The sequence below is a fragment of the Triticum aestivum genome, chromosome 5B (genome assembly GCF_018294505.1).
Source record: "Triticum aestivum cultivar Chinese Spring chromosome 5B, IWGSC CS RefSeq v2.1, whole genome shotgun sequence".
Classification (NCBI taxonomy): Eukaryota; Viridiplantae; Streptophyta; class Magnoliopsida; order Poales; family Poaceae; genus Triticum; species Triticum aestivum.
This window is the reverse complement of record NC_057807.1, coordinates 50,841,971-50,869,703: the sequence shown is the minus strand read 5'-3', so window position 1 is coordinate 50,869,703 and position 27,733 is coordinate 50,841,971.

Here is a 27,733-nt window from a genome sequence, read left to right as displayed (position 1 = left end):
GCACACTAAATTACTACAGGATTCTATGAAAATAACAGTCGACTGAAAGAAAATAGGTCAGTCCATTTTTTCTGCACCGTCCGATGTACAAAGAATGGGCAGATCGCCTTCATCTACCTCCAGCCAGTCAGTGTTGATGATCTTCCTTGAAACGCCAGCGACCACCAGCCCAGTATTCCTCCCCTGCCTGCGCCCTCCCCTCGACCACCGCACTGCCGTGCTTGGCACCTCCCCCCGGCCATCCATTCAAGCCCCGCCGACCTCCAGATCGGGCGCAAGCAGCTCCTGCACCGCACACCCCTATGATAGACACCGATGCGCCGCTTCCCCGGGAACTGGCAGACTAGGTTCTCCACGTGCCTAAGCGGGTGCTGCTTCTTTTAAGTGCAGTTCGAGTGACCCTGAATTGAAATCTAGGCAGGCTACTGACCTCTAGCAAAGGTGAAATAGTAAAAGGGAGGAAACCTTGTGCATTTTGTATCACGAAGACGATGCAGTAAGAAGCGCTCAACTAGTTTCTTTCGTGGGATGAATACGGTGTGAGCGGAGACATAAGATTTGCACGAATAAGGGAAGAGGAGTACCTCTTTCTGCTGGCAGTGTTGTGTCCTCCTTCTGTTTTTCCGACGATCTTCTTGTTGTTCGCCGGAAACCAGAAGTTGTGGAGGACGATGCAGCCTTGGACGAATGCATGGCCAAGTTGTTGAGTGTGGTGCGGTGGCCGTCTGTCGGTGGCGGGGAAGCAAATCCGAGGCGGTGAACGATGGTGTAGCGGGAACAGCTCCGGTGCGGTGGACGGTTGCGACAATGGAGCCGCAGCAGTGAGGCGTAGGACGGCGTGGTCGGAGTGGTTCTGGTATGGCGCACGTCGGTGTCGGTGTCGTGGAGGAAGCTCTACCTTGGCTTCAGTTGCTAAGTCCTTGAGGGCGTTGCGGTTGCGGTTGCGTTGACGAGATGTCGGGGTACCGGCTCCAGCGTGATGGAGGAGGGCGGCGGTGGATTGGCTGCTATGGGGTGGAGGACGGAGGAGGCTGGGGTTTCGCGGGTAGTGGAGAGGGCGTTTTCGCGCCCACGGAGTATGAATGGGGAAATAGAGGGAGGCGGGGAACTAAGGGGGAACAATGTTTCGGTTTGAGACGCGCTTGTTTGAAATTTGGGGAAAGTTACAAACTTTCCCCCATCTAAAATTTCGGACATATTGCGGATTGGGGGTAGGACAGTCATATCAGGTGTCCCAAATGTGGGCGGGATAGATTTCGGCCGAGCGCATGGGTGTTTAGGTACCCACGGCGTATGAATGCTTCTCGGAGGCGGTTGAGACTAGCGTCTTGGTGAAGTTACAAACCTACCCCTGTTTAGACCTTTGGACATCGGGCCGATAGGCTACACGAGCTAGAGTCAAGACAGTAATTACCTACCACCAAACATTAGTCTCGCGCAGTTTCGGGTGACCATAGGCCTATTTGGCGCTTCATTCAATATTTGGGAGCAGAAGCATTAACGTTTTCGGTTCTCTTGAATTGAACTTTCAGGATTTGTCAAACTTCACAAATCTTTACTCTTGAAAATCCTAAAGCTACGATTATTTGGAAATGGAGGGGGTACATTTGAATATTCATTGTACATGAGTATATATTAAAAAATATGCAACTTACCTCAGTTCATGCATGGTTCCAGATATAATCTCCTTGGTTGCAAAAAAAAGTTAGGTATGCGTATGAATATATATAGCATGTTCAAACTCACAACAAAGATTGATGCCCCCTTTTACATCTCATTTACAAATGCCATTATCTCAGGTTCAAAAAGATGAATGCACTTCCTATGAATTCGAATCTTCGAAACCCCCTTTATGTTGAATTCGACATGTATTCTATTTCGTAGCTAGCAATTTGGAATGTATCCATGCAAGTGACAAATGTATAAAGTGCCTCACACTAACAACATGGTGTGCACTAATTAATGTTTATATATGAATTGTGAAAGCATCCATTGCCTTTATTTCAAACCGCTCTCACTCTATGGATCGATAATATGAAATAAACACATGCACATGCTAGAATTCAATAGAGTATGGGTGTCTGATAGACCGATTTTCGTCCATACGCAATTTGCAAAATTCATGATCTCATCCAAAAATAATAATGCCATTTATATTTTAATTTAATGTGTAGAACCGCCTTTTACAGGTAGATGCACTATGCCTCGCCCCGTTCTCACAAACGCATTATATATCTCTCTATCTAACGCCTAAGTGCACACACTTTATATGCATCAGCATTTCTCTTTCACACATGCTCACAATCTCTCTCAGGGTGTCGAGGTGTCTCACACACATGCTCTCTCTGTTTCTCTCTCTCTCTTTCTGACTACTATGTACCACTCTTTTCACTAATCTCAGTTGGAAAACACTATTTCTCTCGCATGCATATATACACACGCACGTTCTCTACTAGCCCTCTATATGCACATATATGTGCCTACATGTCTCCCGCACACACATTATCTTTATGCCTCTCTCGCACACATTGCCCCCCCCCGACACACCTCTCTCTTAGTAGTTGGCAGATATGATTTCATCATATCATTCGGTAGGATATCCCTGGCTGTTAGGCTGGATGGTAATACGAGGCTAAGTTTTACCCTAGTTCGGATCGGACCCTTGCAGTTGAAGAAAGAGCCTACTCCTGGTACTGTATATTAGTGATAGGGGTGTGTACAAAGTACACGTGAATACCAGGCATTGTGCATGTGTGTATACCATCGACGAACTAGCCCCCATGCTTGTATAACATAGTAAGGGCCTAGAGTTACAAATCATATATAGTCGGCTTATCACCAGTGCGGATAGAGTCCTCCGCGACTCTGGTAGCTTCGTGTTGTACGCCGAGTCCTCCACATGGGTCTTCGTATAACACGTCTCGGTCCAACCTATATGTGGCGCAGGATGGAAACAAACCTATGAGTCTTCATGTTGACCCACCACAACTAGAAATGATGTGCCCACCACACCACACACGCAATCGGCCACTATGAAAATAAGCATATACAATAGTACAACGGTATCTAGCTCACGATATGTCTCCATATTTTGTTGATGACACTGACGGACTTTGCATTTGATGTGTGCTTCGTATTTTGTTGACGACACTTATGGTCATTGTATTTGAAGCGAAAGCATGATATGGTCACTGGACTTCAGAATAAGCTCATCACGGCCACCACATACATTTTGTCGTGCTAACCAACATGTGGTTGGATGGTTAGGTGGACAGTGGTTTATCGAGCTCACCAAGGTTAAAGTCCCGGTGCTCGCATTTATCTTGTGTTAATTTCAGTATTTTCCGGTGATGCATGTTCAATGGGAGGAGACGTTCCACTGGACTATGAGGCACCTATGGTGTCGGTGTACTAGAATTGGGGTACCCTAGTATCCCGAACTTGTGCACGGGCGGTCGCAGCACCCCGCGACAAGGCTTGCCGGGCGACCTCCAAGATACTCCGTGGCTCCTTTGGAACCATTCAAGAACAAAGTATTCAAGTCAAGAAGACAAGGCCCTGGCAAGAGGAGCTTGCCGGGAAGGCCAACCGAGGCATCTCAAGGAACTTGCCGCGACGCGCCACGCGTCCCGGCAAGGCCCGGTGAGCGACAAGCTTCCGGGCGCGACAAGACCACAACCGCGGCAAGACGCTTGCCGCGGCAAGCGGCCACTCTGTGCCCACGCTCCAGCGCATCCACCAACATGTCGCCCTGGGGGCCTTTGCAGGCACGCGTGGCGGAAGGCTGTGCAGTCAGCGGTAAGCGGTGGCATGCGATGCTGACAAGATCGCCATCGTGGCAGGCGGTGGCACCCCTGACGGTCCTTTTCTACACTGTTTGGGTGACACAGACGGGCATTTCATGCCCTTGTCCCCTGCCGTCAGGGTTAGGTAGAGTACACTGTACAAGTAGCTGTACCAACCACCTCTCTTTTTACATTTTCACCCTTCTCTGCATTGCCACCTGTCGGTGACCCCTTGAGCATATAAAAGGAGGCCCATGCGCAAGGTAGAGGGGGTTCACATCATTTCGAAGCCAGAAAAACACTTAGCTCTCTAGAGCAAGAACACAATACAATCAGACAAGCAGCAGTAGGAGTATTATCTCTCCGGAGAGCTCCGAAGCTGGGTAAACTGCTCGTGTGCTTTGCCTCGATCTGCTCTTTGTGCGACCTCCGCCCCCCGCCGAACCAAAAGGTGCTCGGTCCGCCGGTCCCATAGGTGTTCGTGGATCAGTTTCCCCGACATCTTTGGCGCGCCAGGTAGGGGGCGTCGAGATTGTGTGAACCTGATCCGGCGTTCACACGAGCTAGATCTTCATTTTTCGAGATGTCACCGAAGAAGAAGGCTACGGAGGCAGCTGTTCCATCCGCGTCGATCCCACCGCCACCGGAGCAAGCGGGTGGTGGGGTAGACGCCGGCGAAAGAACGGACGTCGACGAGGAAACCCACGGTGCTGCCAGATCCAAGGAGAAGGCGGCACAGACCTCAGCGTCCGTGCATGTACCGCGCCCATCTCAGGAGGCGCAGGATCGGCAGCGTCATGGTATTCGCAGTACCATACGCTTGTTGGACCAAGATCAAGCTGGTGGGTCTCGGGGCGCTCAAGATCAGCATGCACGTCTGCGCGCCGGCACGAGCGAGACACGGTCGCCTGGACGGGATACTGCTCCTTCTAACGTAGTTAGAAGTCCGAGCATGTCCCATTCCTCGCGCCGTTCGCCACTGCTGCCCACCACCCGAACGGAAGCTTTGGCGCGAGCTCAACTGCTCCTGGATTATCCTCCAACGTCGGACAAGATCGATGAATGGAGGGCCACTATTCAGAGCCTCATCGGCTACGCCAACGGCGACACTCCGCGGCAGCCAAATACATCACTGCCGCGGCAGGACTGCCAGGCACGAGTCAGTGGCAACGAAATTGGTGGGGGTGAAACCACCATGCACTCTCCACACCGAAGGCCAAGATCGCCGACTCGCCGAATCCACCTCGACAGTGACTCCACTGCATCGTCGGATCCACGAGCTCGTCGCGATCAGCGCCAAGTTCTTCATGATAGACAACAAGAAGACGCTCGAACTCGCATCGAGCGACAAAGAGAAGCGCGGCGTCAATCCGACAAGCGCGCTGGGCCCTCTATTGACATGCATGCGCCAGGGGAACTAGGGGACTTGCCGTACACGGTAGGTTGCTTTGCGTTCACTCGTGAGCTGCGGCAAGTCCAGTGGCCCAGCACGAAAAATTTCAAGCCAGATGTACCGGAGAAGTATGACGACAAGACACACCCGTCGGAATTCCTCAGCATCTACACCATCACGGTGTAGACTGCCGGAGGGCGAGATGACAAGATCCTTGCCAACTACTTCCCGCTGGTGCTCAAACCCAATGTCAGATCCTGGCTCATGCACTTGCCGGACAACTCCATATCTTCCTGGGCGGATCTGTGTCATCAGTTTGTCGGCGCCTTCACAGGCGGCCACAAGCCTCATGGCCAAGAGAGTGACCTTCATCTGCTCGCCCAGAAGGAAGGAGAGCCCCTGCGCAAGTACATTCAGAGATTCAGCAACGTGCAGCACAATATCCCAGATATCCACCCTGCCACGGTAATCAGCGTTCCATCAGAACGTGCGGAACCGCAGGATGCGGGAGGAGATGGCGATGTGCAAGATTAGAGACGTCAGTGAGCTATATGCCCTGGCCGACAAGTGTGCACGTGCTGAGGAAGGGAGGAGACTCCCCGGAGAGAATATAGGAGCAAGAGGATCTGACAGTGAGGATACTGCCCCGGCAAGGAAAAACCGGCGGCGGAATAACAGAAAGAAGAAAGGCAAAGAGGTGCTAGTTGTCGAGCAATCCGGCAACGGAGGTGGCGCCAAGAAAGCCAAAGCTGGTGGTTCCGGCAAGGAGATTGCCGCAGAGGCTGTGGCGGTCGCCGACAAGCAGGACGGCACCAACAAGCAGTACTGCAAGATCCACCGCACCAAGGGCTATGACCTCCAGAGCTGCAAGAAAGTCGAGCAGCTTGTCAAGCAGCAAAGGGCTGAATACGAGCGGCGCGACAAGGAGAAAGCCCAGGAAGGTGCTGGAGGATCTAGCAAGAAACGTCCCGGTCGAGGAGGACGCCGCGACAAGGCCAAGCAGCAGCAAGGAGACAGACCTCCCCGCGGCCGCGACAAGGATGAAGATGACGACGACGACGAAGACATGGATGATGACGAGACCAATGAGCAGGAGTTCCAGAAAGCCACAGAGGTCCTGTGCGTTGACGGTGGTGCTTCTCTGCATACTTCCCACCGCCAGCTCAAGCAGTGGATGCGGGAAGTTAATGCAGTAGAACCACCCGTCGAATCATGCAGGCCTCTGAAATGGTCCAGCACGCTTATCATCTTTGATATTGAGGACCACCCTGATCGCATAACTGCGGTCGGGTGCTTGCCGATGTTGGTTTCACCAACTATCCGCAACCTCAAGGTCACTAAGATGCTAGTTGACGGCGGGGCCGGCTTGAACCTGATCTCCTCCAGATGCTCCAGAAACTCCAGATCCCTGACAGCAAGCTCGAAGAGACTGGCACATTTCAAGGAATCAATCCGGGAAGGAGCAAGCCGAAGGGAAAGATCACGTTGCCGGTAACATTTGGCAGCGAGCTGAACTTCAGGATTGAGAGGGTCACTTTTGACGTTGCAGACTTTCCATTGCCTTACAATGGGATACTCGGCCGTCCAGCACTCGCCAAATTCATGGCAGCCTCTCACTATGCATACAACGTACTGAAGATGCCAGGCCCAATAAGCGTCATCTCTGTCCCTGGCGACAAGAAGGATGCTCTTATCTGCGCCGACAAGATCTACCGGGAGGCAACAGCTGCAACAGATCGCAAGTCACTTGCCGCTGAAGCTCCCGGGGGGAAGAAGAAGACCAAGTCCAGTAAGAGTTCTGATGCCCACTCCGGCAAGCGCACCTCTTCGGAGTGCTGCGCTACCGTCGAGGATGCACCATCGAGATCCACCGGCAAGTGTAAGAAGGCAATGGCAGCTCCACCAGAGACCAAGAAGGTGTCCGCCAAGGAGGACGGCACTAGTGGTACCTTCACCATCAGTGCCATGCTCGACCCTAAATAGGAAAGCGCGCTCGTTGCTTTCCTGCGGGCGAATGTCGACGTGTTTGCGTGGCAACCGTCTGACATCCTCGATGTTCCCAGGGAAGTAATTGAGCACCACCTTGCCGTCTGTCCTTGTGCGTGGCCCGTCAAGCATAGAGTTAGGAAACAGGTAGTGGAGCGCCAAGAATTCATCGCGGAAGAAATCAAGAAGTTGGAGGCAGCAGGCCTTGTCAGAGGAGTGCTCCATCCTACGTGGTTGGCCAATCCTGTTGTCGTATGCAAAGCCAATGGGAAATGGAGGCTTTGTATCGATTTTACCGATGTCAATAAAGCTTGTCCCAAAGACCCATTTCCCTTGCCGCGCATCGACCAGATTGTTGACTCCATAGCCGGATGTGACTTGCTTTCATTTCTTGATGCATACTCAAGATACCATCAGATCTTCATGGCAGAAGAAGATGAGGAGAAAACCGCGTTCATCACCCCATGTGGCACATACTGTTTTGTACGGATGCCTTTCGGATTAAAGAATGCTGGTTCAACATTTGCAAGGGTTGTCCATCACGCTTTTGAGCCGCAAATGCACAGAAATGTGGAGGCCTACATGGATGACATAGTGGTCAAGAGCAAGGACAAAGCGACTCTGATCCAAGATTTAGATGGAACGTTTGCAAATCTGCGCAAGATCAACCTCAAGCTTAACCCCGAGAAGTGTGTGTTTGGAGTCCCCTCCGGCAAGCTTCTCGGGTTCTTCGTGTCTCAGCGGGGAATTGAAGCCAATCCCGACAAGATCAAGGCCATTGAGCAGATTGAAGCACCAAAGCGCGTCAAGGATGTACAAAGACTTGCCGGTTGCGTGGCTGCTCTCAGCAGGTTTATCTCTAGATCTGCTGAGCGCGCCCTGCCGTTTTTCAAGATATTGAAAAAGGCAGGTCCAATGAAATGGACTCCGGAAGCGGAGGCTGCGCTACAGGACTTGAAGAGATACCTGTCCTCCACTCCAACACTTGTCGCACCTAGGCCACAAGAGAAGTTGCTGCTGTATATAGAGGCAACCAATCAAGTGGTTAGTGTTGCGTTAGTGGCGGAGAGGGAGGCAGATGATGAGCCAGCAACCACGGCAGATGCATCCAGCGACAAGCAGGGGGCTTCACCGGCAAGCTCTGGTCTGGCAAGCTCTGATCCGGCAAGCTCTGGTCCCGACAAAGATGGATCTGTGCAGACGCATAAAGAGATGCAGAAGAGAATGGTGCAGCGCCCAGTTTACTTTGTCAGTTCCCTTTTGTAGGGGGCTAGGACAAGGTACTCTGGTGTGCAGAAGTTGCTTTTCGGCCTTCTCATGGCCTCGAGAAAGCTGCGCCATTACTTTCAAGCACATGAGATCACAGTTGTCACTCGCTTTCCGTTGAAGAGGATACTGCAAAATCCAGAAGCAACAGGCAGGATTGTCGAGTGGGCACTGGAACTGTCAAGCTTTGGCCTCAAGTTCAAAAGCACTTCAACTATCCAAAGCAGAGCATTGGCAGAGTTCATAGCAGAGTGGACGCCGACACCAGATGAAGAGATCCCAGAGACGAGCATCCCCGTCAAGGAAGCAAGTAAAGAGTGGCTGATGTACTTTGATGGTGCCTTCTCGCTGCAAGGCGCCGGTGCGGGCGTGCTGCTTGTCGCACCCACCGGAGAGCACCTCAAGTACATAGTCCAGATGCACTTTCCCAAGGAGCAAGCAATGAGCAATACTGCAGAGTATGAAGGTTTGCTTGCCGGTCTCAGGATCACAGCAGACCTTGGGATCAAGAAGCTCATTGTGAGGGGTGACTCACAGCTTGTCCTCCACCAAGTGAACAAGAATTATCAGAGTCCGTTGATGGAAGCTTATGTTGATGAAGTGAGAAAGCAAGAAGAGCACTTTGACGGCCTACAGATGGAACATGTTCCAAGAGCTCAGAATGACATTGCTGATGGCCTGTCAAAGTGCGCCGCACTTAAGTTACCTGTGGAACTAGGGATCTTTGTGCTCAAGCTGACTCAACCATCCGTGACACCATCAACTGGACAGAGCAAGAAGAGAAAGTTGATTTCTGGTGGCTACTTTCCGGCAGAGCTCCCCGAAGCCGCCGCCAAGAAGGCCCCCAAGATCAACACCAAGAGTGCTGAGGAGCAGTTTGCTCCGGCAAGTCTTAGTGCTTGTTCCGTTGAAGCAGACGCTCCCGACAAGTTTTGCTCCGGCAAGCTTGCCGGGGAACATCAAGCTCCGGCAGAGCCACAAGTTCTTGTCGTAGAAGCGGATGTTCCCACAGCAGCAGATGTGCCTTTAGTCCTTGTTGTCGAGCCGCAAGCTCCAGCGTGGGCACAGCAGATTGTCCATTTCCTTCAGACAGGAGAACTTCCCGAAGAGCAAGAAGAAGCGGAAAAAGTAGCCCGGCAGTCAAGTATGTACCAGTTTGTCGACAACATACTGTATAGAAGAAGACAATGGTGTGAAATTGAAGTGTATTTGCCGGGAAGAAGGACAGAAGCTGTTGGCAGAGATACATGGAGGCATATGTGGTCACCACATTGGCGCAAGAGCACTTGCCGGCAAAGCTTTTCGGCAAGGTTTCTTTTGGCCGACAGCCCTCCAGGATGCAACTGCACAAGTAACCAAGTGTGAAGCGTGCCAGTTCCATTCCAAGCAGATTCACCAACCAGCTCATGCTCTCCAGACGATCCCTTTATCCTGGCCATTTTCGGTCTGGGGGCTCGATATCCTCGGCCCCTTCCCCCAAGCTGTCGGGGGCTTCGAGTACTTGTACGTGGCAATCGACAAGTTCACGAAGTGGCCGGAAGTGGAACCAGTGAGGAAGGTGACAGCACAGTCAGCAGTCAAGTTCTTCAGGTCGATTGTTTGCCGTTTCAGGATCCCTAACAGGATCATCACCGACAACAGCACACAATTCACGAGCCGCACCTTCATGCAGTACGTCCAAGACCTTGGCGCCAAGGTCTGCTTCGCTTCTGTTGCTCATCCGAGAAGCAATGGTCAAGCAGAGAGGGCAAATACTGAAGTGCTGCGCGGGCTCAAGACCAGGACTTTCGACAGGCTGCGCAAGTGCGGAAGAAACTGGATCGAGGAGCTGCCAGTGGTTCTTTGGTCGATCAGGACGACACCAAATCGAGCCACTGGCCAAACGCCTTTCGCTCTAGTCTACGGAGCAGAGGCAGTTCTCCCCACGGAACTCGTATACGGGTCACCTCGAGTGCTCGCTTATGATGAGCTTGAGCAAGAGCAGTTGCGACAAGATGACGCGCTGCTCCTTGAGGAGGACCATCTTCAGGCTGCTGTACGAGCTGCTCGATACCAGCAAGCTTTGCGCCGCTACCATAGCCGCAAAGTTAATGCCAGAAGCTTCGAGGAAGGCGACCTTGTTCTTCGGCGAGTTCAGTCCACCAAGAATTCCAACAAGTTGACGCCGAAGTGGGAAGGCCCTTACCGGGTGAAACGAGTCACTAGGCCTGGCGCTGTCCGCCTTGAGACCGAAGATGGCATTCCGGTGAGCAACTCCTGGAACATTGAGCATCTTCGTAAGTTTTACCCGTAGGGCGCGGTTGCCGGAACCTGTTCCGGCAACCACCTTTTGTACAAGTCTTGCCGATGTTGCATGTAATCCTTTGTACAAAGCCGGGCGCAGACCCCGTGCATAAGTAAAGCACATGTGCTCCGCACATCTTGTCAATTTCATGCATTATATTCTTTCTTGCATGCGTTATCTGACACTTTGTGCAGCACCTACCCACGGTAAGCAATAACGAGCCGAAAGGCTCCATATCTTTATTTTCTCTTCTTTCTTTTTCTCAACCAAGGAAAAGAAGGTTCCCTCGCACACAAGTTTTGCCGGGGGGGGGGGAGGAGAAGATAATGGTGTGGACCAGGCGTCGTTTAAGGAAGGTTCGCCTTGCCGTGAAGCAAACGACAGAAAAGCTAAGTTGCCAAAGCCTGAGCAATTAGTTTTAATTTTTAAGTTATCTTCCTCGAACGACTGTGCTTTGTATGGAAAACCTCTGCGCGGAGGAACCAACTCGTAGCTAGTTGCGCCCTTACTTTGTTTCGAGTCCGCTCAACAACTTAGGTGTGCTGCAACTAGTCGCGACAAGGTTTCTTGTCGGAGCGGCACCGCCAGCAGGCTGCTGACGTCCCGCACTCAGCGCTCGCGGCTCGGGTGCCTGCGCCGACAAGTTCCCTAAAAAGCGTAGGGTAAAAACATACAAAGCAAGGGATCTAGTAAAGGAAATAACATAGCGATCATTATCCAAAATAAAGTTATATTACAAGATAACTTGTCGCAGCTCTAACACATTGTTCCCGTGGCATGACCAGCAGCGACAAGGAAAAAGATAAAACGGGCGGCCTAGTCTATGCGATCGCCCTCAACCCTCTTGATCCCGCTCACCTTGTCCACAATGGGTGCGACAAGGGCCTTGAGCGCTTCCAGATCGGCGTCGGGCGGCAAAGACCTGAGGACGTTGGTGAGGTTGAGGCCCGGGTTGCGGAAGGCCACGTTCACCAGCACCTTCTGAAGAACTCCCGCGCTAATCTTGCGTGACTCGTCGGCCAGCTGCTTTGGGATCTTCTCCCGAAGCCGCTGGAGGGCCGTCGCCACGCCCTTGAAGAACAAACTGAGCTTGGCGCTGGGCTGGAGATGCTCGTCGGAAGAATACCCGAAGTCCTCCATCCCCAGCTGCGCCAGCTCCCCGTCGATGACTGCGGCGATATTCACCAGACCCTCAGTCCAGTGCTCCACCGTTTCCCAGAATGAGTTCTGGGTGACGGCAATGCTCGCCAGCAGCGCCTCGTCGGCCTTGATCTTCTCCGACAAGGTCACCTCTCGCTCCTTGGCACCGTCCAGCGTCTGAGTTAGCGTGGCCAGCTTCAGCTCGAGATCCGCGTTGGAGTCCTTGGCGGCGCTGAGCTCCTTGCTCCTCTTAGCGAGAAGACCTTGCAGCTCACCGTGGGCGGCAGCATCCTTCTCACGCTCGCGCTTGAGCACGGCAAGCTCCTCGCCGCTCGTCCTGAGATTGGCCTCCAGCTGCGCCACTTTCGCCTCCAGCTCTTTCTTGGCGGCCTCGGCAGCCGCGGCAGCATCCCTTGCTTCTTGGAGAGCGCCGCCAATTGCATGCTCCCGCGCGGCGAGCTCCTCCTCGTGGCTGTCAAGGTTCACCTTGCGCTGCGCCAACTCTCCCTCCCGCGCAGATAGCCTCTCGGCAGCAAGCCGCTGCTGCTCTTCAACCTCAGCCTTCGCGAGGAGGAAGGCCTTCCTCTCCTCGGCGACTTGCTCCCGCTCTTCCGGCAAGCTCCGGAGAGTTTCCTTCCTGAGACCCCGGAGCTCCTCCGCGCGCTTCTCAATGTCGACTCCCACCTTCGCGACAAGCGCTTCTCGGGAGGCCAACTTGGCTTGTCGGGCGTGGTAGAGCGACGTCAGCTTCCGCAGCAGCCGCTCCTCTTCAGGCTCGTCGCTGCTGCTTGGCGCGTCAACCAGCGTGAATCCGGCGGAGGCGAGCACCTCTCCGTCAAAGGTTTCTCCTTCGACCGGCGCCCTGGAGCTCGAAGCCCAGGGGAGCTTGATGAAGACGGCATCGCCGGCCTTCAAGTAGGCGCCGGGCTGGGGCTCCTCGGAGCCTGGCTCTGCGGCAGCGGCGGGGGGATTGGCGGTCGGTGCAGCGCCTGGCGCTCCTGCGGCCTCGGGGCCGTCGGTACGATCGCCGGATCCCTCGCCGGCTTCTGCGGCGGCAGCCTTGGCGGCCTCTTCACCGGCGGGTTCATCAACGCCCGTCTCTCCTTCAGCGGCCTCGGTTTCCATCGGCTCAGTGGCGGATGGATCTGAGGAACGAAGAAGGGAGAGAAGTCAAACAAATGTGCAAAAAGAAAGTCAGAAGAAGAAAAGCCCAAGGGCAAGTTTTTAGGCAAGTGGATTACCTGTGCTGGGGTCTGCGGTCGCGGTCTCAGCCGCCGGAGGATCACTGGTGTCGTTCCTTGCCGGAGAATTGGCCCTTGCCGGAGAGTTCTCCCTTGCCGAAGAGCGCTCCCTTGCCGGGGACTCCTCCCTTGGCGGCATAGTCGAAGCAGATGGCGCTTCGGGGGCGGCTTCCGGGCCCTCCTGGTGAGGCTGGTCTGCTCCTACACAAATCCAACAATCAAGATATCAGCAAAGAAAGAGCAACCATGAGCGCCTGTCAGCAAGAAGTAAAACCATGTACTTACGCTGGGGGCTGCACTGGGGGCTGCTTTGTGGAGTAGTTGCCAGGTCCGTCAAGGTGGTCTCAGACACGCCCCCTGCTGACACAGTGGGATCATCTTCGATGACAATCACCGAGGCCTTGGCTCTCTTTGCCGCTCTCTGGGCCAGCGTCCTGAAAAGGAATGGATTCAGAGCGAAGCAAGTCAGATACAAGACGAAAGCAACAAGATTGAAGAACTACGAGGACAGCAAGAAAGCTTACTCTTCTTCTTCATCATCGGAGCTGAGCGCGGAGGGATCAAAGTCCGGCTCGCCTCCGGTGCGACGAGGCGGAGGAGTGGGCTCCCTTGCCCGCTTGGCAGGAGCGGCGGCGGTGGACCGGGAAGACCCCGCTCCAGTTGCCGCAGCGGCGTGAGGCGCTCCCGCGGCAACGGTGCTTGCCGCGGTAGAGCGTGTCGCGCGGCTCGGCGGCTGTTGACCCGTCTGCCGCCCCGCTATGTCCCCGGCCCTGCGGAGATGCCTTCTTGGTGCAGCCGGGGGCTCCACTTGCGGCAAGCTGTCTGAAGATTCGGGCTCTTCCTCGCCGGGCTCGCTCGGCTCAGCTTCAGGACTGGCAAGATCTTCCTCGCCGGCAAACTCCTCGCGCTCGGCAAGGCTTGCCGCCTCTGCTGCCTCTGCCTCCTCCTCGGTGAACCCGAACTCGCCCGCGGCAGCTGCTGCCGCAGCCTCTTCCGTCCTAGTGGCGATGCGCTGCAGCTCCGCGTCGGTAGTGTCACGGGTGAGGCTCTTCTGCTCGTCGGCGCGGATCGGCACTTCCTCCAGGCTATCGAAGAACGCCCGCACGACGTCATCCGCCGGCTCTTGCCAAGTTGGGGCGATTCCGTGCGAATCGCACAACGGCATCATCGCGCGGATCCGGTATAGTGAAGAATTGTTGCACAACGGAACAACGCTCCTCGGCAACAGGAATGGATGCTGAGGATCGCGTTTCAACAGCCCCAGGAGCATCGCATCCAGCTCCAGGACGGTGAAGTTGAAATTGAGGCCCGGGCGCAACATGATATCCGCCGAGTTCTTGAACTCCCAGGCGGGTCTCCCTCTCTCCTGCAGGGGGGCGATGCAGCGACGAAGGAAATCTGCGCCAACGGCGCCTACAGTGAGCCCGGCAAGTCTGAGGCAGAGGATTCGGGTGACAGCGATCTTCAGCCTGTCGTCTTCCGGGGCCGCGTTGCTCCAATCGTTGCCGCGTACTATTGGGGCTTGGCGCACAGCACTAAACGGCTGCGGGTTCTCCTCGACGATCCAACACCACTCTGCTCTCCACTCCTCCCATTTGCTGCGAAGCTCTCCCTCCAGATAGGCTTCCTTCTTGCCGACTCTCGAGATCCAGGCAATTCCTCTGGCAAGGGGCTCTCCTCTCTCGACTCGGGGCGTAAAGAAATGGCGGAAGAGGGCTACGTTTGGGTGGACTCCGACAAAGTTTTCGCATAGATGTGCGAAAACTGCCATGGTCAGAATGGCGTTGGGGGTGAAATCAAGGAGGCGGAGCCCGTAGGTGTTCATAATGTCGCAGAAGAATTCCGAGAAGGGTGGGCAGAGCCTGCAATAGAAGAACAACGCAAAGAATGGGTACCCGTTTGAAGCCAGCTCCGAAGCGGTGGCCGGGAGTACCCTCGTACGCGGGTGCGCTCGCGTCTCCATCGACCAGAAGAGGTAGTAGTACTCCCTCAGCTCCTTGGCGCCGAGCTGAGGGGGGAAGATGGGCCGCTCCTTCCGCAGCGCCGTGAGCCGCTGCGCCTCGGCCGACTTCACGCCCTTCCCCTTGTTGGCTTTTGGAGCCATGGCAGAGGTGGCAGGGGAGATCCATGGCGATGGTGGTGCTAGTGGCGACGGGGGGCGGAGCGCTGCTCTCTTTCTGCTTCGAGAAGAAGGGGCGAGCGGCGGAGATTTTTGGAGTTGGAGCAACAAACGGCGAGATGGGCAAACTGCCCCTGTTTCCCCTGCTTATAAAGAGGGAATGGGCGGATGTTTCGCCCTTCCGAATAAAGAAACCACCCACGATCTCTCCCACGATGTTGCATTCAATGCGTGCCGTTGGGGGAGGGCGCGGTGGATACGGAGTAAGATTCGGCGTTACCCGGGCCGCGTGTGCCCGTGCCCTGTTTTGGGCCTGGCCCAACAGCGCTCGGCACCGTGTGTGGCCCAGGCCCGGGGGCTCCTGTCGTGTACTAGAATAGGGGTACCCTAGTATCCCGAACTTGTGCATGGGCGGTTGCAGCACCCTGCGGCAAGTCTTGCCGGGCGACCGCCAAGATACTCCGTGGCTCATTTGGAACCATTCAAGAACAAAGTATTCAAGTCAATAAGGCAAGGCCCCAGCAAGAGGAGCTTGCCGGGAAGGCCAACCGAGGCATCTCAAGGAACTTGCCGTGACGCGCCACGCGTCCCGGCAAGGCCCGGTGAGCGACAAGCTTTCGGGCGCGACAAGACCACGATCGCGGCAAGACGCTTGCCGCGGCAAGCGGCCACTCTGTGCCCATGCTCCAGCGCATCCACCAACGTGTCGCCCTGGGGGCCTTTCTAGGCACGCGTGGCGGAAGGCTGTGCAGCCAGCGGTAAGCGATGGCATGCGATGCTGACAAGATCGCCATCGTGGCAGGCGGTGGCGCCCCTGACGGTCCTTTTCTACACTGTTTGGGCGACACAGACGGGCATTTCATGCCCTTGTCCCCTGCCGTCAGGCTTAGGTAGAGTACACTGTACAAGTAGCTGTACCAACCACCTCTCTTTTTACATTTTCACCCTTCTCTGCATTGCCACCTGTCGGTGACCCCTTGAGCATATAAAAGGAGGCCCATGCACAAGGTAGAGGGGGTTCGGATCATTTCGAAGCCAGAAAAACACTTAGCTCTCTAGAGCAAGAACACAATACAATCAGACAAGCAGCAGTAGGAGTATTATCTCTCCGGAGAGCTCCGATGGTGGGTAAACTGCTCGTGTGCTTCGCCTCGATCTGCTCTTCGTGCGACCTCCGCCCCCCGCCGAACCAAAAGGAGCTCGGTCCGCCGGTCCCATAGGTGTTCATGGATCAGTTTCCCCGACATATGGTGACTTCCTAAAATCTCAAGATCATATGTGCTGGCCCACTCTCTCGAAGGTGCTCATAGGGGTAGGATTCGCGTGTGTGCGCTTATAGCAGTGAGTGCTTGTGCGTATATATGAGCCCTTGCGTCTGTACCGTGTTAAACAAATACATGTCATGATGACACAGTCACTGACTCACCCGTACAACTCCGTATTTTGTTGATGACACAATCAATTGACCAGTCAAACGTTCCACGCGGCACAACTAGTGTTGCACCATCGGGGCGCGTAACCGTGGGGCCCACCTGTTAGCCCATATATGAAAGAAAGAAATGGTCGTTTGAGTCTGTACTGTGTTAATAAAATAGGAGTACATTTTAGGGTGATCATACGGTCACTGGCTCACCATACAGCTCCGTAATTTGTTGATAACACGATCAATTGACCAGTCAAACGGGCCACATTCAGCAGCGCACATTACCATAAGGCCCACCCTATAGCACGTATATGAAGGACAGAAATGGTAATAATTTAGTGGTCGGTGGGTATTCGAAGTCGTGAGACCTTTGGTTGGCAGTCACCAGCGGTTGGGGGGGCGTTCATTGGGCAGTGGGGTGGGGATCGCCGGAGAAAAAGCTCGGCGCGGGGTGGGGGCGTGGGGGGCTGCTAGAGGGATGGCCGGTGCGGCGGCGGACCGGCGGTGGGGAGTGGTTTCGGGGAGGGCGGGCTGGTGTGGCGGCACGGGCCGGCCGTGGGCGGAGGGGGCTGGCGGTTCGGCCGGTGGTGGCTAGCGGCTCAGGGGGTGGAGTTTGATGATAAAGTGGAGGCCCTTGATTTCATATCCAACGGCTGGAAAATCTAATGACCAGAGATGAAAAAGTCAGTCGACTGACATGTAGCCTCACCCCGCACGTACACATGCACGCACGCAAGACACGCACGCATGCATGCAGGCGTGCAACACTGACACGTACACATAACATACACATGCACGCATGCTGGCGTGCAACACTGACACGTACACATGCACTCACGAACACACGCATGTACGCACCCATGCATGCAACACTGAAACGTACCCTTGCACGCACGCAACACTCACATGCCTGCATGCACACAACACACGACACAAGACACACACTCAACCTATACGTGCATGCACCCTTTGTTAAGGACATGGATTGTTATGGGTATTAATCAATCTTATCTGTTATAAGAAGAACATTGATGTTTGCAGCGGTCTTTATGAATCACAACATATCGAACGGGCTATCAACATACTAGGCTTATCTACATGAAAAAGATGACGTCACACTCAATGAACAATCATCGGTTTATGAAATGCCCGCTTCTGACCGCCCTGGCCCACCAAAGGTTCCTCTGCTGTGCGCTGCCTGCGTTGGGTCACTGACATGCAGGCCATGCACCCAAAGAGCCCACACGTCAGTGGAAGAACAGTGCGGTGTCCTAGGCCAGAGTCGAGGGCACCACTCGGTGCATGCCCGGTTGAACATGCCTCCGTGCCGCATTCAAGCGCCTCCATGAAACCCGCCTGTGTGGAAGCCGAGAAACCCACTCTGGACACACGTCTGTTCATGACCAGGCCGGTGTTAAATGTAACGCCAGCCGAGCTCCTCCCGTCCGCCGTCTATTTAATCTCCTATTTAAACGAGGCCAAACGCCGGCCAAGAATCGCACACCTCTGCCGCTCCCCTATCTCCTCCACCATTTTGTCCACTCTTACAATGGCTTACAAGAGTAGTTATTCCGCATCCAAGCCGGCTGGCTAGCCCGCCAGATACGAGCTATGCAGGTCGCTGATCCACCTCCCTCCCCTCGCCCCACGGAGCCAGTTGCCGCCCCAAGCCAGTGCGCACTTCAGCAACTCGCCGCTCCAGGCTAGCTCAACGAGGAGCGGTGCACGGGCATCGTTGCTGCCGTCCACGCCGCTGCCTTGTACCGCGTCTCCCGTTTCTATGGCCGAGACTCCCATGCCGACGGCCGCGCCATGCAAGCAGCGACAGAAGCCGGGTGCGCGGAGAGCGACGAGTCGGTGGCCAGCGCCTCCGCGTCCGCCGCCATCATTGAGGAGAAGTAGAACACGAAGGCCGCCGCCGCTTGGGTCCCATGAAGGCCACCGCGGAGGGGACGCCGGCGTACATAGCAGGTGTCTTGCCAGATCCTTTTGTTGCGAGGACCTTCGTCGACCCCGCATGGGCTCCACGGAAGAGGGGCATGTTAGGATGAACTCGAGACGGTGCCGGCCATGGCAAAGTAGTGGCCGGTGATGAACTCGAACCGGTGCTGGCCACCATCATCTTTAGCACAAGCCAATGATATCAGTTGGGCAGTGGGGAAGCGAGCCATCCTTTGCGCTGAAGCATATACCTCCGGGGCTCCCGACAGTCCGGTGATCGTGCTGCCGGACATGAGGAACACAAATCGATTGGCGGGCGACCATTTAGGCCAAGTATTATATACCTGTGCTGTCCAGAACTAGCACCGCATAGTTCATTTGAATGTAATGAAATCCGTCATGTTTGTATGAAAATCCGGTATTTTATATGATTTCCTCGTTGTTTATATGAAATATCAGTTCGTCTACGTGTTTGCGTGAATTTCGTTTGGTTGGATGGCGTAATTTGCGGGTTTCCGGTCGGTCTGCGGGCGGCTCGGGCGGTATTATGGGACAAAAAACACAGCTCGTGCGAGCTCGTATCCAACATGCGTGCTGGAGGATGCATGACAGCATGAGCACCCGAGCCATTCCTCGTTCATCGGTAGCAAATGCACCGGTGGACAAAAGGGTCGCCAATATTTTGGCTACCCCGGGCAAGATCCAAACATCCCCTCCCAACAGATTCAAATCCCTCATTCGCCGTGGAATTTTGCCATGTGTTGATTTCATGGACTAGCAAGATTCCCGTGCGTTGCATGGAACATCAAGATGCATTTTTTACAAACTCCCGCATGCATGCAAGGGATAATTAATGTCCTCCTTTGCTAGTACCACGAGGAAAACACCATTAATATTGCATCAATTAGTGTTAGTGGCCTTGTATATCTGCAAATTATAATTTTGATAGTGGCCCCTTGTATATAAAAATAGAGGGAGAAAGATGAGAGATAAGGTGAGGAGGAGTGGGGCGTGGTGGTGACTGGTGGTCGGACTGGGCGAAGGCATGGGGATGGACGGCGCATTATGTCTAGGTTTGTATCTCTCTCACACACACTACATAGGTGGGGGACGTGCACGAAGAGAAGAGGTGCACGCACGACGCACGTACTCCCGTCTCTTTCCCAACCACACCCGCGCGGGTACACGGTGGAGCTCATTTCTGTACGAAAAAGGCAGCCCACATGGTAATTTGGCACGTGTACTGGTTGTCCACTTGGTGGAGGGAGGATCATCTACCACGGGTGAACAAACAAATTGCGACTTGACGTGTTATGTTAAAAAAAGAGGCAAACCATGTGGGGCCTACCTTAGAGGCAAGGCTCTATACACTGGAGTACTTTTGATGTGTCTCGTCAACTCGCAAGACGAGGAGAAGCTTGCTTAGTACGCCGTCTCCCCCGCCCACGGGCGCGGTGGCTCGCAGATGAGGTGAACCTTGCTTACGAGTAGTAATATTAGTACTCCTACTACTATATGCCTTATGCCCGCTCCCTCGCCCACGCGCGCGGTGGCTCGCAGCACGAGGAGAAAATTTTACTCCCTCCGTCTAGGTGAGTAAGTCCTCTTAGGTTGTGCACCGTGACCAAGGAGGAGGAGAAAGCAAGAGAACTTAATGTTCATTTGCTAATTAATAGCATTGCATGCAATGAACTAACCACTGCATGTCGTGTTTGGTAGTCTCAAGTCATTAAAAGCATGCACACCCCACATCTCTTATTGGTTGATATGTCAAGAAATAAGAAACAAGGTAGAATTTAGTGCACCGCGCCTAACTGTTTTGGGATTATTTGTTTTTTGTAAGACGACTTACACACCTAGACGGAGGGAGTACTACTCCCTCCGTTTACTCCTCGTCCCTACTGCGTACCTTGGTTAGTACTCCCTCCATTTACTTATACAAGGCCACTATAAAAAAATACATTTTGCATCTATACAAGGCCACAACTGGTAATCAAGACAAAAGTTACTACTCCCTCCTTTCCAGTTTATGGCTCAATTTCAAAATCTCTCCAACCAAGGTAGACGGTGAGTGGTCGAATTAATTTCGTAGTTTGCACAAGTAATTAGTACGCTCGTTTTTCTCAAGAAGTTATGTTTACCGAGGCATTAATTAGAACGAATGCATGAATGGCCACTAAATTTCCATGAACTTGTACATGCATTGGTTAGTTTCCTCTTTACACTGCTTGCGTCGGGTGATCTAACGCACCTCGAAATCCAACATGTAATGGTACTACTACTAGTATAGTAGAATTGAGACTTATAAAACGGAAAAACGAATGTTTTTTAGATGATCCCTATAAACCCTAGTGGGTACATACTCCGTAAAAATAGATTTTTCCAAAACTAAGTCGCTCCCTTTCATGAATTCTGTAGTATACTCCTCCATCGACGCTCCATTTCATGAATTTTGTACTTCCTGTCACCAACATGTGGGACATATAGCAACCGGGTCGACATGTCAAGCACCAAATAATAGTGCAGAACAGCAGGGGGACACACCCCACTCGTACCAGCCCAGTAGTAGTAATGAGCAATGGGACGTCAAATCACAATGCCGCACCTTCCCAGATGGACGAAGCAACCATTATTTCACACTTCGGTTCGCCATCATCTCAAACCACGTAGTATTGCTTCTGCCTCAAGAGGGACACGTGCATCGCCTTGGTACATCATGACACATGGGACCGCATGACATGCCATGCTCCCCCGCCGATCGCTCGGTAAAATCACCTCATTTTTACTATACTTCCTCCGTATCGGTTTACTACATGGCATGCACGTTGTTCTAGGTTGAGAATTTAACTGGCTATATATGTGATGAACAGTACTCTAGCCTTTTAAAAAATGTATACTTTTGTACAGTAGTACTATCGATGGATTGCGCCATGGAGCAAAAATTGAAATTTAAAAAAAAGGTGGTACATATAGAGAGCGCTCGTCGCCAAATTATGCATATAGTACTATTAAAAAAGCTAGTACGTGCTTAATTGGGGTGCTAAATTCTATTAAATAAATACTAGTAGTATGTATCATACTGAGGAGTTAAAGTAACGAGAAGAAACATAACATAGTTCTGCTAGGGCTCAGCACAACACACCCCTCAAATTCAACTAAGCACACCTGAAATTAAACTATGCAAGTAATCCGGTAGACACTGCATTAGAACCACCATGAGCAACAATACTGACACCTTACTCACTCGGAGGAGTCCTCGTCCATGTCCTCGACTTCGTCCTTGTCCCTCTTCCTCTTGGCCGATACTTCTTTGCTTGAACCGCACACTTGGCTCTTGCTCTTCATCCAACTATTGTAGATATTGAAACAAAGGTAGCCATCCATTGCAGCGTAGTGGATGTGGTCTATATCTAGTACATTCCACTGCCATGCATGATGATGAAACGTGTAATGAGGTTTCTCAAGTTTACCATACAAAGGATGAACCATGGCTCCTGCCAGGGTCAGCATTGAAGGCTGATGAGAGGACACCAGCCGATCCTTCTAGAGGTCGAAGGTGTTGCCTACAACGAGGTCTATCCAACGCAGGACTTCTTTGTTGTTACCAAAGTCTACAGTAATGAATTTGACTAGGTTGCTCTCGAGGAAGTCCTTAAAATCCTGGCACTCAACGTCGGCATGGCATATGTGGTAGACCAAGCATAAGTCATGCATGCAAACGTGGATCACGGTGGGCTTCTTCCTCTCTTAGTCCTTTAGATCCTTCTCTCGTCCCAGGACTATGGTGTACTCAACATCTAGCCCAGCGACCCACTCATCATCAGAGTCTCCGAACATGCGTCTGAAGCGAGAAAGGCATCCTTTCACCGTCGTGGAAGAACGGGTGTAGATGACATCGAACTCATCGCCGGTGATGGTTCTAACCTTGTACTCACCGCCGATCGTGGAGATTTGGGACGCCATAGATTTGGGAGGAGGGTTAGGATTAGTGGAACTGCCGTAATGCGAATGGATGGGACGACTAGGAGCGAACCGCCGTAGTATTAAAGGACGTGCGGGGACGAGTAGGAGCGAACTGCCAGCGTGCGAACGGCAGGGTAGTGGCTTTCCATTCTCCTGTGATACGGGCTTCCGAGAGCCCTTGGATCTAAGATCGAACGGTTGCATAGTGTGATTCTAGATCTATGGGTGAATATCCTATCCTGGAGGGTTATTCTGCAAATTTTCAGCAACTTAGCATGCGACCGTTTGATCTCGGATCCAAGGGCTGCCAGCAGCCTGTATCATGGTCGCGCCTACCACGACCGTCGCGTCACTCGTGCGGTTGCGCCCTTGGAGATTTAACACAGTGTGTTAGGCTATCTGATGTTGGCATGTCATACATAGTCATCACTTAGTCACTCATACTACAACAAGGATCGCTATAAGGTTGGCTATAAGTGTATTTATTTATTTTACTCCTCTCTATCTCTTTCTTCGTACTCCCTCCGTCCCATAATATAAGAACATTTTTTACACTAGTGTAGTGCCAAAGACGTTCTTATATTATGGGACACACGGAGTACTAGTATTTATTGCATTTGCCAAGGAGTGACCTCTTCCAATGAAATGGTGTTGCTAAGTTTGCTTCATTTAATTAGCTATAGACTCAAAATTGTCTTTTCACCTAGGTACACGCGATTAGCACCATTTCTTCCTTGGGTCACCAAACTTGCCACATCAGACTTTATGCCGATGTGGCAAGCTTAGCACCTGTAGGAGCAAGTAAGTACTACAATGGTGGGCTATAAGCCCGCTTTACATGGCATTTTTGCATGTGCGGAGGAAAGAGGCACGGAAAAAGTGGAGATGTGGGCTCTCATGCAAGAGCTAGCCTCAACTACATGGTGGAGCATTGGGAGAGGCACCTATATGGAGGTGGTCAGGAATCGGGAGACTCATGCCGGTCGTAGCGCCGTGGTTAAAATGATAATGGCAAGTCAAATCACGGGGCCCCACCTGTCCAGCAGTAACTCGCTGTCAAATCACACAGCCCTACGTTTGCAGCAGCCTACTCCCTCGTCTTCTCACATCTCTGTCGAACCGACTAGGCAGAACTGCCCCGCCTGCCGCGCAGGAAAAGCCCCGCCCTCGACTTTTAAATACAACTACATCCGCTTAATAATCCAATGATATAGTAGTACTTTTTGTGACATAGTAACTCATATTTAGTTAGTCAAATGGATGACCTAGAACTACGTGCACGCCCTATAAACCGAGACGGAGAGGGTAGTTTAGCACGTATCTTTTTAGATCAATATAGTAGGGATTCACCAAGGAGCAAAACCAAGTGGTAGGCTGGTCCTGTCGTGTTGGCATAGCAACTCAAGGAGGGTCAGTCCGCACACGAAATGGCGACATACTTAATAGGACCCCTTTGGCCGGCATGTGGCTCATCCACCGTCTTGTTCCACATGCAATGCACCAAATTACAGTTCGGAGCAGCGGTTGGAACTGGAGGCAGCTCGGTCGTAGCGCCGCAGTAGTAGAAAATAAGCGACGAGGGGTCAAATCACAAAGCCCCACCTTTCCCGCATTAAGCTGGACGGACGAAGCAACCATCATTTCACTCTAGGGCGCAAGAGCATAAAGAAAAGAGAAAACAATGATGCGTGCGGCAGCTACCTAGGGCACCCTAGGGTAGGGGTCTCCACTACATATCCTTTTTTTTGAAAGCCCCTCCACTACAAATCGGCTTCTCCCTCGTCCTCTTGAAGAAAATTGATGATGAGTGTAGCGGTAGGGTTTGTAGGAGTACTACGGCGTGCAGGGCCACGTTGTAGTAAACGGGTTCGGGTCGGCGCATTTGTGGGCCGCTTGGTTTTACGGGAACAAGGCAACATTTTGGGTTCGGGGACCAGTGGGGATATAGTACGTACAAAAAATTGTGGATGTAGGTTCGACCGAAAGGCAATGATGCATTGAACGCATGAGATTTTGAAACCAAATTATGAATAAATACACACTATAGAATGTAAAGCTTTGAGTCATATATGCATGATGTAGATGTTCGTTTAGTTCTTATAGTTCATCTCATTCAAAATCAATTAGTTTTATAAAAATGTTAAGATTCATGGCGTTGTGCATTGTAAAGCATAAAGTAAAAACAAATAATGGCAATTCATTTAGAAAAAAAACAATTATGATACACTAGATTCTAGAACAAAGGAGAAGTGCTTGTGTTTTGAGGTTTGTGCATTATGCTTAAGTTCAACCATGGAGTCTTCTAAATTGTACATGTGGCAGATCTGGTGGAATGTTGATGATATCCAATGGCCAGTAGTGCTCGGATTCGCCATCTCTGCACTATCGGATTAGCTTCATCCAGCGACCATCTTTCAAAGTTATTGGCACACTATATAGTTCTTGTGCCATAGTTGCATGTTTTGGAAAAAAGATACTAGTGGGTTGTACTATCTATTTAGGAATAGAAGATGTATACATGGAAGTTGTAGGGAAAGAGATGACATGGAGCATCTCAAATCCTATGAGTAGGGATTGGAAAAGAGATGTCATTTGGTTCACATCATAGGAACTTTTCTATTGAATCTAGAGATGACATGTATCTCAATTCCTATGAGGAGGGATTAGAAAAGATATGTAATTTGGTTCAGATCATAGGAACTTTTCTATTGAATATACGCTAATGTTTATTTTCCTTTGAAATTAAGGGAGTATAGAATCCATTCATTTGAACCAAGTGGCTCTAAAGCTATATAAATGATATCATGTTTATTTCCTTTGAAATGTGGAGTATATGAATCTATTCCTATGAACCAATTGGCTCTAAAGGAAAAAATCCTATAAAAATCATATCATATAGAGTTCCTATGATATTCCTCGACACCAAAGGATGGTTGAAATTGACGCGGGTGATATGATGGTCTTATTTTGTAGACTCCTCCCCCATCTTTATAGTTACCTCTTGAAGATGAATGAAATGATATATACAGGGTATTCTACATGTGCAATTTGGTACACGAAAACTCGGTAAAAGTTTGCGAGGTTCGAATTTTCAATAAAGCTATATGCACTGCATTTCGGAATAGAGGGAGCATACGCAGTTGCTAGCACTCACGTGGAAGATTTGTTTGTAGGAGGAGTGTCTGTTCTGTTAAATGACATGGCAAAAGTGACACTATCGGATGCCGATCTAAAGGTTCTTACGGCGTTCGTCAGGAAAAGGCTTGTGGCGAATGTTTGTCGGATAATGATTTACGGACACATGCATTGCATTGATACGTGCCCCCTCCCTCTCACGCACACGCACCCTCACGAGTCACGACTCTCCCGAGTCCTCTCGCAGACTCGCACGTCGCACCCACCCTCTATCTGCAGGTAGACGTCACGCACATATGTGCTCTTCACACCCTACCCTCAGAACTTCTAAAAAACAAAAGACGTCGCGCACATTTTAATTTAGCTCACATGTCACACACTTATACTATTACTCTTGCGGTGAACGTTCTTTGGGCATAGTATATTGTACTCTCACAAAGAGAAGCGGTGCACGCACACACTAGTTCTCTCACACCCACTCACTGGTACATGTAGGAGCGCATTTTTTTGAAGCTGGTAAAACAAAATCACTCCACTATATATATAAGGAGGAGCCTTAGTGCTTGCTTTACTAGGGTTCCTCTCGTTCACTCTCTCATGCTCTCCAGATCTAAGCAAGACATAGGTGGCCACAGTCTCTCGCAGCTCACATCTGGTCACAAATCCGGCCGGACAACCTCGACCAGGGCAGGGGTGTAGGTGCATCGTTCACGATGTCGTCAGTGGCAAGGGAGGAGACCAACGGCTGCCCGCGCGTCTCGATCGGCGGCCATGCTGTTCTCTCCGAGAGAGCGCCGGCTCGGGAGTGCCTCCGGCCCCTTCTTCCTCCCTGCGGTATTGTGGCCAAGATGCGGCCTCCCGACGCCGTCTTTGCCACATGCCGACGACCCTCAGGTATATATTCCTTCGAAACCTGCCTTGCTCTACTGCCCCAGCTCCCTTCGTGTGGATCTTTTTCTACTTTTGTCCGCTGTTCCAAAGCCACCTAGACTTTTACTATTATTAGAGGTAAAGCTAGTTCATACAGTCGACTCTAAGAGTTGGTTCAAACAGGGAACAAAGTGGGAAAGCTATAGCATGAATCTAGGACTTGGTTCTAAGAGGAAACAAGGGAAAGTAGTAGATATTGGCTACCCAACCGGTCTGTTGGTTGAAAAGACGAAGAAAGCATGGTGGATGGCGAAGGGTGGGGGGAAGTGGACCTATCTCTTGGTTGAAAAAGAAGAGAAAGTGACGGGTGTTGGGGGACAAAGCAAATGAGAATGAGCAGGTCTAGATTTCCTGTGCTCACATAGGAAAATGTCGCCGAGGAGATAAAAAATGGGACAAATGCAGACATGTTGCCTAAGTGTTTGCCGCTCTCGGCAGCCACATCTGCCTCACCACTTTATGCCCCTGCTGTCCCTACGCCCATATCGCTACCGTTAATGTAAAATCACATGAAGCATTAAGCAATGCCACCTAATGTCACTATAAGTAATGGTCTAGTGTCGTCGATAAATTGAAGCAATGCCACCACCATTTTATGAAGTGCTTCCGTCTTGCTTTATTTCCCATGAATTGTGTTTTTGCAGTTACACTCAACTCTCAGACCGCTAACATTGCTTCATCCTAGTGGAACTGCACAAATTTGATTGCACATTTACTAACCATGTGCTACTCTCATGACAGTAATACTAATGCTATTGTTCTGGATGTTAATCTAGTGGCATTGTTGATGTGATGTGATGATACTTACTTAAGGACTCTTCATATTGTCAATCTAGTGCCAATTATAACACAATAGATGCTGCTGTTAATCATACGCCACTGCAAATATCTGTCACTATTTAAATAACCGTATTTCGTATTTGCGCAAACAAGGATGTCTGTCTCCATATCGTTTCGGGATGTCTGTCTCCGTATCGTTTCTATCCGCGCAATCAAAAGCACACACCTCAGTTTTAGTACAACTGCGCAAAATGAGATGGCTATCCCTCATTGTCGTCGTCTAACCTCCAGTCTTCAAGGTATTCCTACATTGGTAGTAACTAAGGTAGAATGACCAACGCAATCTA